Source organism: Oncorhynchus masou, unplaced genomic scaffold, assembly GCF_036934945.1.
Source record: "Oncorhynchus masou masou isolate Uvic2021 unplaced genomic scaffold, UVic_Omas_1.1 unplaced_scaffold_1700, whole genome shotgun sequence".
NCBI classification, from domain to species: Eukaryota; Metazoa; Chordata; class Actinopteri; order Salmoniformes; family Salmonidae; genus Oncorhynchus; species Oncorhynchus masou.
In genome coordinates this window covers 104843-118376 of record NW_027007156.1, presented here as the reverse complement: position 1 = coordinate 118376, position 13534 = coordinate 104843, and the positions used below count along the sequence as shown (strand labels likewise).

The following is a 13534-nucleotide window of genomic DNA, read 5'->3' as shown; positions in this document are numbered from 1 at the left end:
CTAGCAGGTTTCTCCTGGTCCTGCCCCCCCATACAGCCTGGTCTCTAGCAGGTTTCTCCTGGTCCTGCCCCCCCCCATACAGCCTGGTCTCTAGCAGGTTTCTCCTGGTCCTGTCCCCCCCCTACAGCCTGGTCTCTAGCAGGTTTCTCCTGGTCCTGTCCCCCCCATACAGCCTGGTCTCTAACAAGTTCCCCCCCAAACAGACCTGGTGAGTATGTGAGCCTGGTCTCTAACAGGTTTCCCCCCCCAACAGACCTGGTGAGTATGTGAGCCTGGTCTCTGGCAGGTTTCTCAAGGTCTTGTCCGTGGAGGATCAACTCTGCCACCTTGTGGAGCTGTTCGATACTGCGGGCTGTCACCTCCGCCAGGGAGCCCACTGAACACAGGTACACTGCCTAGACACACACACAAACACAATATATAGACATTAACACACACTACGTGCTTAAAACGAAAAGCGATGGAAAGAGAACATGAGACGGACAGACAGACAGGGGACGGACAGGGACGGACAGACAGACAGACAGACAGAGGGACAGGGGACGGACAGACAGACAGAGGGACAGGGGACGGACAGACAGACAGGGGACGGACAGACAGGGGACAGAAAGACAGACAGACGGACAGACAGGGGGACGGACAGAGGACAGACAGACAGACAGAGGACAGAAAGACAGACAGAGGGACAGACAGACAGACAGAGGGACAGAAATACAGACAGTTAGTTCTCTGTCCAACATCAGATCTCACCTCTACAGACCTGGATTGTCTCTCTTCCTCATTCACCTTTATCTCCTCCCCCTCTTTCTTCTCCTTTAGCTCCTCCTCCTTTAGCTCCTCCTCCTCTTTCCTCTCCTCCAGTTCCTCCCCTCTTTCTTCTCCTTTAGCTCCTCCCCCTCTTTCTTCTCTTCTTCTCCCTCTCTTGTTTCAGGTTCCCCTTTTGCTCCTCCTCCGTCGCCCGATGGTATTCAGGACGACGACAGGTTTCTCCACCTCTCTCACCCAATCATGCGCTCTCATCCTGGGCCTGGGGATGAATTGACATGACACGACTCAACTTGAACCTAAAATAACGAACTCTAATTCAGTATATTCAATTAAAACTGTCTGTTACCTTGTTCATAGCTCTTGTCTGTGGTGACAGTGACGGTCTGTTACCTTGTTGAGTTTGTCTGTGGTGACAGGGACGGTCTGTTACCTTGTTCAGTTTGTCTGTGGTGACTGTGTTACCTTGTTGAGTTTGTCTGTGGTGACAGGGACGGTCTGTTACCTTGTTCAGTTTGTCTGTGGTGACAGGGACGGTCTGTTACCTTGTTCAGTTTGTCTGTGGTGACAGGGACGGTCTGTTACCTTGTTCAGTTTGTCTGTGGTGACAGGGACTGTGTTACTTTGTTGAGTTTGTCTGTGGTGACGGGGACGGTCTGTTACCTTGTTGAGTTTGTCTGTGGTGACAGGGACTCTGTTACCTTGTTCAGTTTGTCTGTGGCAGACAGGGACGGTCTGTTACCTTGTTCAGTTTGTCTGTGGTGACGGTCTGTTACTTTGTTCAGTTTGTCTGTGGTGACGGTCTGTTTACCTTGTTGAGTTTTGTCTGGGGTGACAGGGACGGTCTGTTACCTTGTTCAGTTTGTCTGTGGTGACAGGGACGGTCTGTTGAGTTTGTCCTTGTTCCTTGTTGAGTTTGTCTGGGGTGGTGACAGTTTGTCTGTGGTGACAGGGGACTTGTTCAGTTTGTCTGTTACAGGACTATCTGTTACCTTGTTCAGTTTGTCTGGGGTGACAGGTCTGTGGTGACAGGGACGGTCTGTTACCTTGTTGAGTTTGTCTGTGGTGACTGTGTTACCTTGTTGAGTTTGTCTGTGGTGACTGTGTTACCTTGTTGAGTTTGTCTGTGGTGACAGGGACGGTCTGTTACCTTGTTCAGTTTGTCTGTGGTGACCGGTCTGTTACCTTGTTGAGTTTGTCTGTGGTGACTGTGTTACCTTTTGTTGAGTTTGTCTGTGGTGACAGGGACGGTCTGTTACCTGTTGAGTTTGTCTGGGGTGACTGTGTTACCTTGCTGAGTTTGTCTGTGGTGACAGGGACGGTCTGTTACCTTGTTCAGTTTGTCTGTGGTGACAGGGACGCAGTCTGTTACCTTGTTCAGTTTGTCTGTGGTGACAGGGACGGTCTGTTACCTTGTTGAGTTTGTCTGTGGTGACAGGGACGGGTCTGTTACCTTGTTCAGTTTGTCTGTGGTGACAGGGACCATCTGTTACCTTGTTGAGTTTGTCTGTGGTGACAGGGACGGTCTGTTACCTTGTTCAGTTTGTCTGTGGTGACGGTCTGTTACCTTGTTCAGTTTGTCTGTGGTGACAGGGACGGTCTGTTACCTTGTTCAGTTTGTCTGTGGTGACGGTCTGTTACCTTGTTCAGTTTGTCTGTGGTGACAGGGATGGTCTGTTACCTTGTTCAGTTTGTCTGTGGTGACGGTCTGTTACCTTGTTCAGTTTGTCTGTGGTGACAGGGACGGTCTGTTACCTTGTTCAGTTTGTCTGTGGTGACAGGTCTGTTACCTTGTTCAGTTTGTCTGTGGTGACGGTCTGTTACCTTGTTGAGTTTGTCTGTGGTGACGGTCTGTTACCTTGTTGAGTTTGTCTGTGGTGACAGGGACGGTCTGTTACCTTGTTGAGTTTGTCTGTGGTGACAGGGACGGTCTGTTACCTTGTTGAGTTTGTCTGTGGTGACGGTCTGTTACCTTGTTGAGTTTGTCTGTGGTGACAGGGACGGTCTGTTACCTTGTTGAGTTTGTCTGTGGTGACAGGGACGGTCTGTTACCTTGTTGAGTTTGTCTGTGGTGACAGGGACGGTCTGTTACCTTGTTGAGTTTGTCTGTGGTGACAGGGACGGTCTGTTACCTTGTTCAGTTTGTCTGTGGTGACAGGGACGGTCTGTTACCTTGTTCAGTTTGTCTGTGGTGACGGTCTGTTACCTTGTTCAGTTTGTCTGTGGTGACAGGGACGGTCTGTTACCTTGTTCAGTTTGTCTGGGGTGACAGGGACGGTCTGTTACCTTGTTGAGTTTGTCTGTGGTGACAGGGACAGTCTGTTACCTTGTTGAGTTTGTCTGTGGTGACAGGGACGGTCTGTTACCTTGTTGAGTTTGTCTGTGGTGACAGGGACGGTCTGTTACCTTGTTGAGTTTGTCTGTGGTGACAGGGACGGTCTGTTACCTTGTTCAGTTTGTCTGTGGTGACAGGGACGGTCTGTTACCTTGTTCAGTTTGTCTGTGGTGACTGTGTTACTTTGTTGAGTTTGTCTGTGGTGACGGTCTGTTTCCTTGTTGAGTTTGTCTGTGGTGACAGGGACGGTCTGTTACCTTGTTGAGTTTGTCTGGGGTGACAGGGACGGTCTGTTACCTTGTTCAGTTTGTCTGTGGTGACAGGGACGGTGTGTTACCTTGTTCAGTTTGTCTGGGGTGACAGGGACGGTCTGTTACCTTGTTGAGTTTGTCTGTGGTGACTGTGTTACCTTGTTCAGTTTGTCTGTGGTGACAGGGACGGTCTGTTACCTTGTTGAGTTTGTCTGTGGTGACAGTGACGGTCTGTTACCTTGTTCAGTTTGTCTGTGGTGACGGTCTGTTACCTTGTTCAGTTTGTCTGTGGTGACAGGGACGGTCTGTTACCTTGTTCAGTTTGTCTGTGGTGACAGGGACGGTCTGTTACCTTGTTCAGTTTGTCTGTGGTGACAGGGACGGTCTGTTACCTTGTTCAGTTTGTCTGTGGTGACAGGGACGGTCTGTTACCTTGTTCAGTTTGTCTGTGGTGACAGGGACGGTCTGTTACCTTGTTCAGTTTGTCTGTGGTGACAGGGACGGTCTGTTACCTTGTTGAGTTTGTCTGTGGTGACAGGGACGGTCTGTTACCTTGTTGAGTTTGTCTGTGGTGACAGGGACGGTCTGTTACCTTGTTCAGTTTGTCTGTGGTGACAGGGACGGTCTGTTACCTTGTTGAGTTTGTCTGTGGTGACTGCTGTTACCTTGTTCAGTTTGTCTGTGGTGACAGGGACGGTCTGTTACCTTGTTCAGTTTGTCTGTGGTGACTGTCTGTTACCTTGTTGAGTTTGTCTGTGGTGACAGGGACGGTCTGTTACCTTGTTGAGTTTGTCTGTGGTGACAGGGACGGTCTGTTACCTTGTTCAGTTTGTCTGTGGTGACAGGGACGGTCTGTTACCTTGTTCAGTTTGTCTGTGGTGACAGGGACGGTCTGTTACCTTGTTCAGTTTGTCTGTGGTGACTCTGTTACCTTGTTGAGTTTGTCTGTGGTGACTGTGTTACCTTGTTGAGTTTGTCTGTGGTGACAGGGACGGTCTGTTACCTTGTTCAGTTTGTCTGTGGTGACCTTCTGTTACCTTGTTGAGTTTGTCTGTGGTGACCTTCTGTTACCTTGTTGAGTTTGTCTGGGGTGGCAGCGACGTGAAGCTCAAACAGCAACTCAGTCAGGACACTCACAAACTCCTCCCCATCAGCTGCTGGAAAGAGACAGATTAAACATCAGACCAGAGAGACAGATTAAACATCAGACGGGAGAGAGACAGATTAAACATCAGACAAGAGAGAGACAGATTAAACATCAACGGGAGAGAGACAGATTAAACATCAGACCAGAGAGACAGATTAAACATCAGACCAGAGAGACAGATTAAACATCAGACCAGAGAGAGACAGATTAAACATCAGACCAGAGAGAGACAGATTAAACATCAGACCAGAGAGACAGATTAAACATCAACGGGAGAGAGACAGATTAAACATCAGACCAGAGAGAGACAGATTAAACATCAACCAGAGAGAGACAGATTAAACATCAGACCAGAGAGACAGATTAAACATCAGACGGGAGAGAGACAGATTAAACATCAGACCGGAGAGAGACAGATTAAACATCAGACCAGAGAGAGACAGATTAAACATCAGACCAGAGAGACAGATTAAACATCAACGGGAGAGAGACAGATTAAACATCAGACCAGAGAGACAGATTAAACATCAACGGGAGAGAGACAGATTAAACATCAGACCAGAGAGAGACAGATTAAACATCAGACCAGAGAGACAGATTAAACATCAACGGGAGAGAGACAGATTAAACATCAACGGGAGAGAGACAGATTAAACATCAGACCAGAGAGAGACAGATTAAACATCAGACCAGAGAGACAGATTAAACATCAGACCAGAGAGAGACAGATTAAACATCAGACCAGAGAGAGACAGATTAAACATCAGACCAGAGAGAGACAGATTAAACATCAACAGGAGAGAGACAGATTAAACATCAACGGGAGAGAGACAGATTAAACATCAGACCAGAGAGACAGATTAAACATCAGACCAGAGAGAGACAGATTAAACATCAGACCAGAGAGAGACAGATTAAACATCAACGGGAGAGAGACAGATTAAACATCAGACCAGAGAGACAGATTAAACATCAGACCAGAGAGAGACAGATTAAACATCAACGGGAGAGAGACAGATTAAACATCAGACCAGAGAGAGACAGATTAAACATCAGACCAGAGAGAGACAGATTAAACATCAACGGGAGAGAGACAGATTAAACATCAACGGGAGAGAGACAGATTAAACATCAGACCAGAGAGACAGATTAAACATCAGACCAGAGAGACAGATTAAACATCAGACCAGAGAGAGACAGATTAAACATCAGACCAGAGAGACAGATTAAACATCAACCGGAGAGAGACAGATTAAACATCAGACCAGAGAGAGACAGATTAAACATCAGACCAGAGAGAGACAGATTAAACATCAGACCGGAGAGAGACAGATTAAACATCAGACCAGAGAGAGACAGATTAAACATCAACGGGAGAGAGACAGATTAAACATCAGACCAGAGAGACAGATTAAACATCAGACAAGAGAGAGACAGATTAAACATCAGACCAGAGAGAGACAGATTAAACATCAAGTCTAGTAATAACTGGGTTGTTACACAAAGAGTGCCCTATGATATTTTAAATAGAAATTGTGCACTAATATTGAATTCTAAAAGACTTATTAAATGAAGTGGCCTTTTAATATAGACCACATGGAGTATTCAATAAATCCTATTTTTTTATATGAATTAACGGCTAAAGTGCCAACATTTTTGTCAGATTTCAACAAACTAAATGCCCGTAGAGACTGCACGGTTTTAGCCATCTAATTCCACCACTTTGTCGATATCGTGGAAAAATTATTGGTTGTAAACGATTTTCGGACATCTTGGCTGGTTCAGTGAGACAGGGTCTAGGTCTGCTGGTTCAGTGAGACAGGGTCTAGGTCTGCTGGTTCAGTGAGACAGGGTCTAGGTCTGCTGGTTCAGTGAGACAGGGTCTAGGTCTGCTGGTTCAGTGAGACAGGGTCTAGGTCTGCTGGTTCAGTGAGACAGGGTCTAGGTCTGCTGGTTCAGTGAGACAGGGTCTAGGTCTGCTGGTTCAGTGAGACAGGGTCTGAGGTCTGCTGATTCAGTGAGACAGGGTCTAGGTCTGCTGGTTCAGTGAGACAGGGTCTAGTTCTGCTGGTTCAGTGAGACAGGGTCTAGGTCTGCTGATTCAGTGAGACAGGGTCTAGGTCTGCTGGTTCAGTGAGACAGGGTCTAGGTCTGCTGGTTCAGTGAGACAGGGTCTAGGTCTGCTGATTCAGTGAGACAGGGTCTAGGTCTGCTGGTTCAGTGAGACAGGGTCTAGGTCTGCTGGTTCAGTGAGACAGGATCTTTGGTCTGCTGGTTCAGTGAAACAGGGTCTAGGTCTGCTGGTTCAGTGAGACAGGGTCAGGTCTGCTGGTTCAGTGAGACAGGGTCTAGGTCTGCTGGTTCAGTACCACTACTGCCTTGGCTGGTTCAGTGAGACAGGGTCTAGGTCTGCTGATTCAGTGAGACAGGTCTAGGTCTGCTGTCTAGTGAGAGGGTCTAGATCTGCTGGTTCAGTGAGACAGGGTCTAGATCTATGGTTCAGTGAGACAGGGTCTAGGTCTGCTGGTTCAGTGAGACAGGGTCTAGGTATGCTGGTTCAGTACCACTACACGCCTTGGCTGGTCTAGTGAGAGACAGGGTCTAGGTTCGTTGGTTCAGTGAGATTTGTGGGTCTAGGGTCTGTTGGTTCAGTGGAGACAGGGTCTTGGTCTGCTGGTTCAGTGAGACAGGGTCTAGGTCTGCTGGTTCAGTGAGACAGGGTCTAGGTCTGAGCTGGTTCAGTGAGACAGGGTCTAGGTCTGCTGATTCAGTGAGACAGGGTCTAGGTCTGCTGATTCAGTGAGACAGGGTCTAGGTCTGCTGGTTCAGTGAGACAGGGTCTAGGTCTGTTGGTTCAGTGAGACAGGGTCTAGGTCTGCTGGTTCAGTGAGACAGGGCCCTGGTCTGCTGGTCTAGTGAGACAGGGTCTAGGTCTGTTGGTTCAGTGAGACAGGGTCTAGGTCTGCTGGTTCAGTGGAGACAGGGTCTAGGTCTGCTGGTTCAGTAAATTACTACGCCTTGGCTGGTTCAGTGAGACAGGGTCTAGGTCTGCTGGTTCAGTGAGTATAGGGTCTAGGTCTGCTGGTTCAGTACCACTACGCCTTGGCTGGTTCAGGGAGACAGGGTCTAGGTCTGCTGATTCAGTGACAGGGTCTAGGTCTGCTGATTCAGTGAGACAGGGTCTAGGTCTGCTGGTTCAGGGAGACAGGGTCGAGGTCTGCTGGTTCAGTGAGACAGGGTCTAGGTCTGCTGGTTCAGTGAGAGGACCAGTGAGACAGGTCTAGGTCTGCTGGTTAGTGAGACAGGGCTCCAGGGTCTGCTGGTTCAGTGAGACAGGGCCCAGGTCTGTGTTTATCAGTATGGTTAGTGAGACAGGGTCCAGCTGTGTTTATCAGTGGTTCAGTGAGACCCAGGCTGTGGTTCAGTGAGACAGGGTCTAGGGCATTTAACGACCCAGCTGTGGTTCAGTGAGACATCTAGTGATTCAGTGAACAGGACCCAGCTGTGTTTATCAGTATGGTTCAGTGAGACCTAGGTCTGATGGTTCAGTGAGACAGGGTCTAGTGCTGGTTAGTGAGACCCAGCTGTGTTCAGTGAGACAGGGTCTAGGTCTATGGTTCAAGAGGGTCCAGGTCTGTGTTCAGTGAGACAGGGTAGGGTCTGCTGGACACTACATCTTGGCTGGTGTTTATCAGTATTTAACGACCCAGCTGTGTTTATCAGTATTTAACGACCCAGCTGTGTTTATCAGTAGTTAAGGACCCAGCTGTGTGTATCAGTATTTAATAACCCAGCTGTGTTTATTAGTATTTAAGGACCCAGCTGTGTTTATCAGTATTTAAGGACCCAGCTGTGTTTATCAGTATTTAAGGAACCAGCTGTGTTTATTAGTATTTAAGGACCCAGCTGTGTTTATTAGTATTTAAGGACCCGGCTGTGTTTATCAGTATTTAAGTTTATCAGACCCAGCTGTGTTTATCAGTATTTAAGGACCCAGCTGTGTTTATTAGTATTTAAGGACCCAGCTGTGTTTATTAGTATTTAAGGACCCAGCTGTGTTTATCAGTATTTAAGGACCCAGCTGTGTTTATTAGTATTTAAGGACCCAGCTGTGTTTATCAGTATTTAAGGACCCAGCTGTGTTTATTAGTGGTTATGACCCAGCTGTGTTTATTAGTGGGTTAAGGACCCAGCTGTGTTTATTAGTGGTTAAGGACCCAGCTGTGTTTATTAGCTGTATTTATTAAGGACCCAGCTGTGTTTATCAGTATTTATTAAGGACCCAGCTGTGTTTATCAATATTTAAGGACCCAGCTGTGTGTATCAGTATTTAAGGACCCAGCTGTGTTTTATCAGTATTTAAGGACCCAGCTGTGTGTATCAGTATTTAAGGAACCAGCTGTGTGTATTAGTATTTAAGGACCCAGCTGTGTTTATCAGTATTTAAGGACCCAGCTGTGTTTATCAGTATTTAAGGAACCAGCTGTGTTTATTAGTATTTAAGTGACCCAGCTGTGTTTATCAGTATTTAAGGACCCAGCTGTGTTTATCAGTATTTAAGGACCCAGCTGTGTTTATCAGTATTTAAGGACCCAGCTGTGTTTATCAGTATTTAATGACCCAGCTGTGTTTATCAGTATTTAAGGACCCAGCTGTGTTTATCAGTATTTAAGGACCCAGCTGTGTGTTTATTAGTGGTTAAGGACCCAGCTGTGTTTATTTATTGACCCAGCTGGTTTATCAATATTTAAGGACCCAGCTGTGTTTATTAGTATTTAAGGACCCAGCTGTGTTTATCAATATTTATCAATATTTAAGGACCCAGCTGTGTTTATTAGTGGTTAAGGACCCAGCTGTGTTTATCAGTATTTAAGGACCCAGCTGTGTTTATTAGTATTTAAGGACCCAGCTGTGTTTATCAGTATTTAAGGACCCAGCTGTGTTTATCAGTATTTAACGACAGTATTTAAGGACCAGCTGTGTTTATAAGTATTTAAGGACCCAGCTGTGTTTATCAGTATTTAAGGACCCAGCTGTGTTTATCAGTATTTGGCGACCCAGCTGTGTTTATCAGTATTTAAGGAACACTGTTCGGTCTTTGTAACTCACACAGAGGAGTAGAACACTGGGGACTTAGATCACCCCTATCCACTGTCTCCTCTCCCTCCTTCTTCTCCTCTCCCTCCTCCTCCTCCTCCTCCTCTCCCGTGTGGCTGACGAAGATGTCCTTGATGGCGATCAGTTCTTTCTTTATTCTCCTGATCCTCCTCTTCCAGGGAGGAGAGGAACGACTGAACCTTGAGAGGGGGAGGAGTGTGAAGAGGAGACAGAGGAGTTGGGTTACTTGTATCCACGTGAATATCTGTGTTTGTACCCACACAGTGTGTGTGGGTGTGTTTTACTCTTAGCCTCACTCTCATTGGCCAGTATCTCCAGAGCCTCGAGGTGTGATAGGCCCCCTGGTAGTCATCAAACAGGATCCCGTAGTGAGCCGTGGGCTCACTGATTGGCTGGCAGCTGAGACGCTCCCTCTCCTTCTCCTTGGCATCCTTCAGCATCTGACCAATCACAACACAGAGATACAACACCTCAGCCAATCACAACACATAGATACAATGCCTCAACCAACCAGAACAACACAGCAATCACCAGAGATATGCCTCCTCAACCAACCAGAACACAGATACAGAACAACACAGCCAATCACAACACAGAGATACAACGCCTCAACCAACCAGAACACAGATACAGAACAGGTGTGTGTGTGTGTGTGTGTGTGTGTGTGTGTGTGTGTGTGTGTGTGTGTGTGTGTGTGTGTGTGTGTGTGTGTGTGTGTGTGTGTGTGTGTGTGTGTGTGTGTACTACCTGGCTGAGAGAGACAGTCCTCTGCATTAGTATCTTGGTCTTCCTGAAACCAGGGTCAGTCTCTGCCAGGACCGTCATGGTTCTCTTACCGATGAACTCTAAGGCATCGAGACCTCCACTGATCACTGATTTACCCTGGTGAGGAGGGACGGGGTCACGACGATGTTATCTGTTATCAATTACACTGATCGCGTGTGTGTGTGTGTACTCACAGCGTGTGTGATGGTAGACAGTACCTCTGCTTGGTGGTGGAGTGGTGACCAGGGCTGACTGAGGACAGCTATCCTCCTCTTCCTTCTCCTCCTCCTTCCTCTCCTCCTCTCCCTCCTTCCTCGCGCCTCCCTCCTACTGAGGTCCTGTGAAGACGCAGAGCCCGGCCTTCTCCTTTACTGAAGTTAGACTGTTACCTAGAGAGAGAGAGAGAGAGACAGACAGACAGACAGACAGACAGACAGACAGACAGACAGACAGACAGACAGACAGAGAGACAGACAGAGAGAGAGAAAGGCAGAGAGAGAGAGATGAGGAGAGACAGAGAGACATATATATATACGACAGAAAGAGGCAGAGATCGAGAGACAGATATATACTACAGACAGACAGACAGAGATACGTGACAGAAAGAGGCAGAGACAAATGGGGGAGAGACAGATAAGACAGAGAGAGATATAGATAGAGAGAGAGAGAGAAAGGCAGAGAGAGAGAGACAGACACAGATTGCAGAGAGATATGAGAGACAGAGAGACAGAGACAGAGAAAGGCACAGTAGTGACAGGGGAACAATGGTTGTAAAGAGTGACATCACTAAACACATTTGGAACACAACCCCTAGACAGAAAGGTTGATTCATCAGACATCAACAGATTAACTACACAAAGGTTGGTTCAGAGACAGACACTATATAAAGGTTGGTTCATTAGACAGACACTATAAAAGGTTGGTTCAGACATCAACCCCTATTAACTATATAAAGGTTGGTTCATTAGACATCAACCCCTATTAACTATATAAAAGGTTGGAGACAGACATTAACTATATAAAGGTTCATTAGACATCAACCCCTATTAACTATATAAAAGGTTGGTTCAGACATCAACATTAACTATATAGAGAGTTGGTTCAGACATCAAAGGGCTATATAAAGGTTGGAGACATCAACCCCTATTAACTATATAAAAGGTTGGCAGACATCAACCCCTATTAACTATATAAAGGTTGGTTCAGACATCAAGATTAACTATATAAAGGTTGGTTCAGACATCAACCCCTATTAACATATAGAGAGTTGGTTCATTAGACATCAACCCCTATTAACTATATAAAGGTTGAGACATCAACCCCTATTAACTATATAAAGGTCAGAGACATCAACCCCTATTAACTATATAAAGGTTGGTTCATTAGACATCAACCCCTATTAACTATATAAAGGTTGGTTCAGACATCAACTATTAACTATATAAAGGTTGGTTCAGACATCAACCCTATTAACTATATAAAAGGTTAGTTCAGACATCAACCCTATTAAAAGGCTGGTTCATCAGACATCAACATTAACTATATAAAGGTTGGTTCATTGGACATCAACTATTAACAGTTCATTAGACATCAACCATTAACTATATAAAAGGTTGGTTCATTAGATATCAACCTCATTAACTATATGGTTGGTTCATTAGACATCAACCCCTATTAACTATATAAAAGGTTGGAGTAGACATCAAACAGACAATAAAAGGTTGGTTCAGATTAACTATATAAAAAGGTTGGTTCAGACATCAACTATTAAGAGGTTGGAGAGATCAACCCCCATTAACTATATAAAGGTTTGTTCATTAGACATCAAGATTAACTAGATAAAGGAGTTCATTAGACATCAACCCTATTAACTATATAAAAGGTTGAGAGAGACACCAATAAAGGTTGGTTCAGATATCAACCCCTATTAACTATATAAAGGAGTTCAGACATCAACCCCCATTAACTATATAAAGGAGATTAGAGACAGATTAACTATATAAAGGTTGTGTTCATTAACTATATAAAATGTTGGTTCATTAGAACAATGGTTGTAAAGAGTGACATCACTAAACACATTTGGAACACAACCCCCTATTAACTATATAAAAGGTTGATTCATCAGACATCTAATAAAAAACCCCTATTAACTATATAAAGGTTGGTTCAGACATCAACCCCTATTAACTATATAAAGGTTGGTTCATTAGACATCAACCCTATTAACTATATAAAAGGTTGGTTCATTAGACATCAACCCCTATTAACTATATAAAGGTTGGTTCATTAGACATCAACCCCTATTAACTATATAAAGGTTGGTTCATTAGACATCAACCCCTATTAACTAATAAAAGGTTGGTTCAGACATCAACCCCTATTAACTATATAAAAGGTTGGTTCAGACATCAACCCCTATTAACTATATAAAGGTTGGTTCATTAGACATCAATCCCTATTAACTATATAAAAGGTTGGTTCATTATACATCAACCCCTATTAACTATATAAAAGGTTAGGTCATTAGACATCAACCCCTATTAACTATATAAAGGTTGGTCATTAGACATCAACTATTAACTATATAAAAGGTTGGTTCCTATTAACTATATAAAAGGTTGGTTCATTAGATATCAACTCCTATTAACTATATAAAGGTTGGTTCATTAGACATCAACCCCTATTAACTAATAAAGGTTGGTCATTAGACATCAACCCCTATTAACTATATAAAAGGTTGGTTCATTAGATATCAACTCCTATTAACTATATAAAGGTTGGTTCAGACATCAACCCCTATTAACTATATAAAAGGTTGGTTCATTAGACATCAACCCCTATTAACTAATAAAGGTTGGTTCATTAGACATCAACCCCTATTAACTATAAAAGGTTGGTTCATTAGACATCAACCCCTATTAACTAATAAAAGGTTGGTTCATTAGACATCAACCACTATTAACTAATAAAAGGTTGGTTCATTAGACATCAACCACTATTAACTATATAAAGGTTGGTTCAGACATGAACACCTATTAACTATATAAAAGGTTAAGACATCAACCACTATTAACTAATAAAAGGTGGTTCAGACATCAACCCTTATTAACTAATAAAAGGTGGTTCATTAGACATCATTAACTAATAAAGGTT

At 44.7% G+C, this 13534-nt stretch overlaps 1 pseudogene; it reads right to left on the bottom strand.

Annotated features, from left to right (window-relative positions):
* Positions 1 to 205: 205 nt before the first annotated feature.
* Positions 206 to 10771, bottom strand: LOC135531994 (protein Noxp20-like; annotated as a pseudogene).
* Positions 10772 to 13534: the final 2763 nt, after the last annotated feature.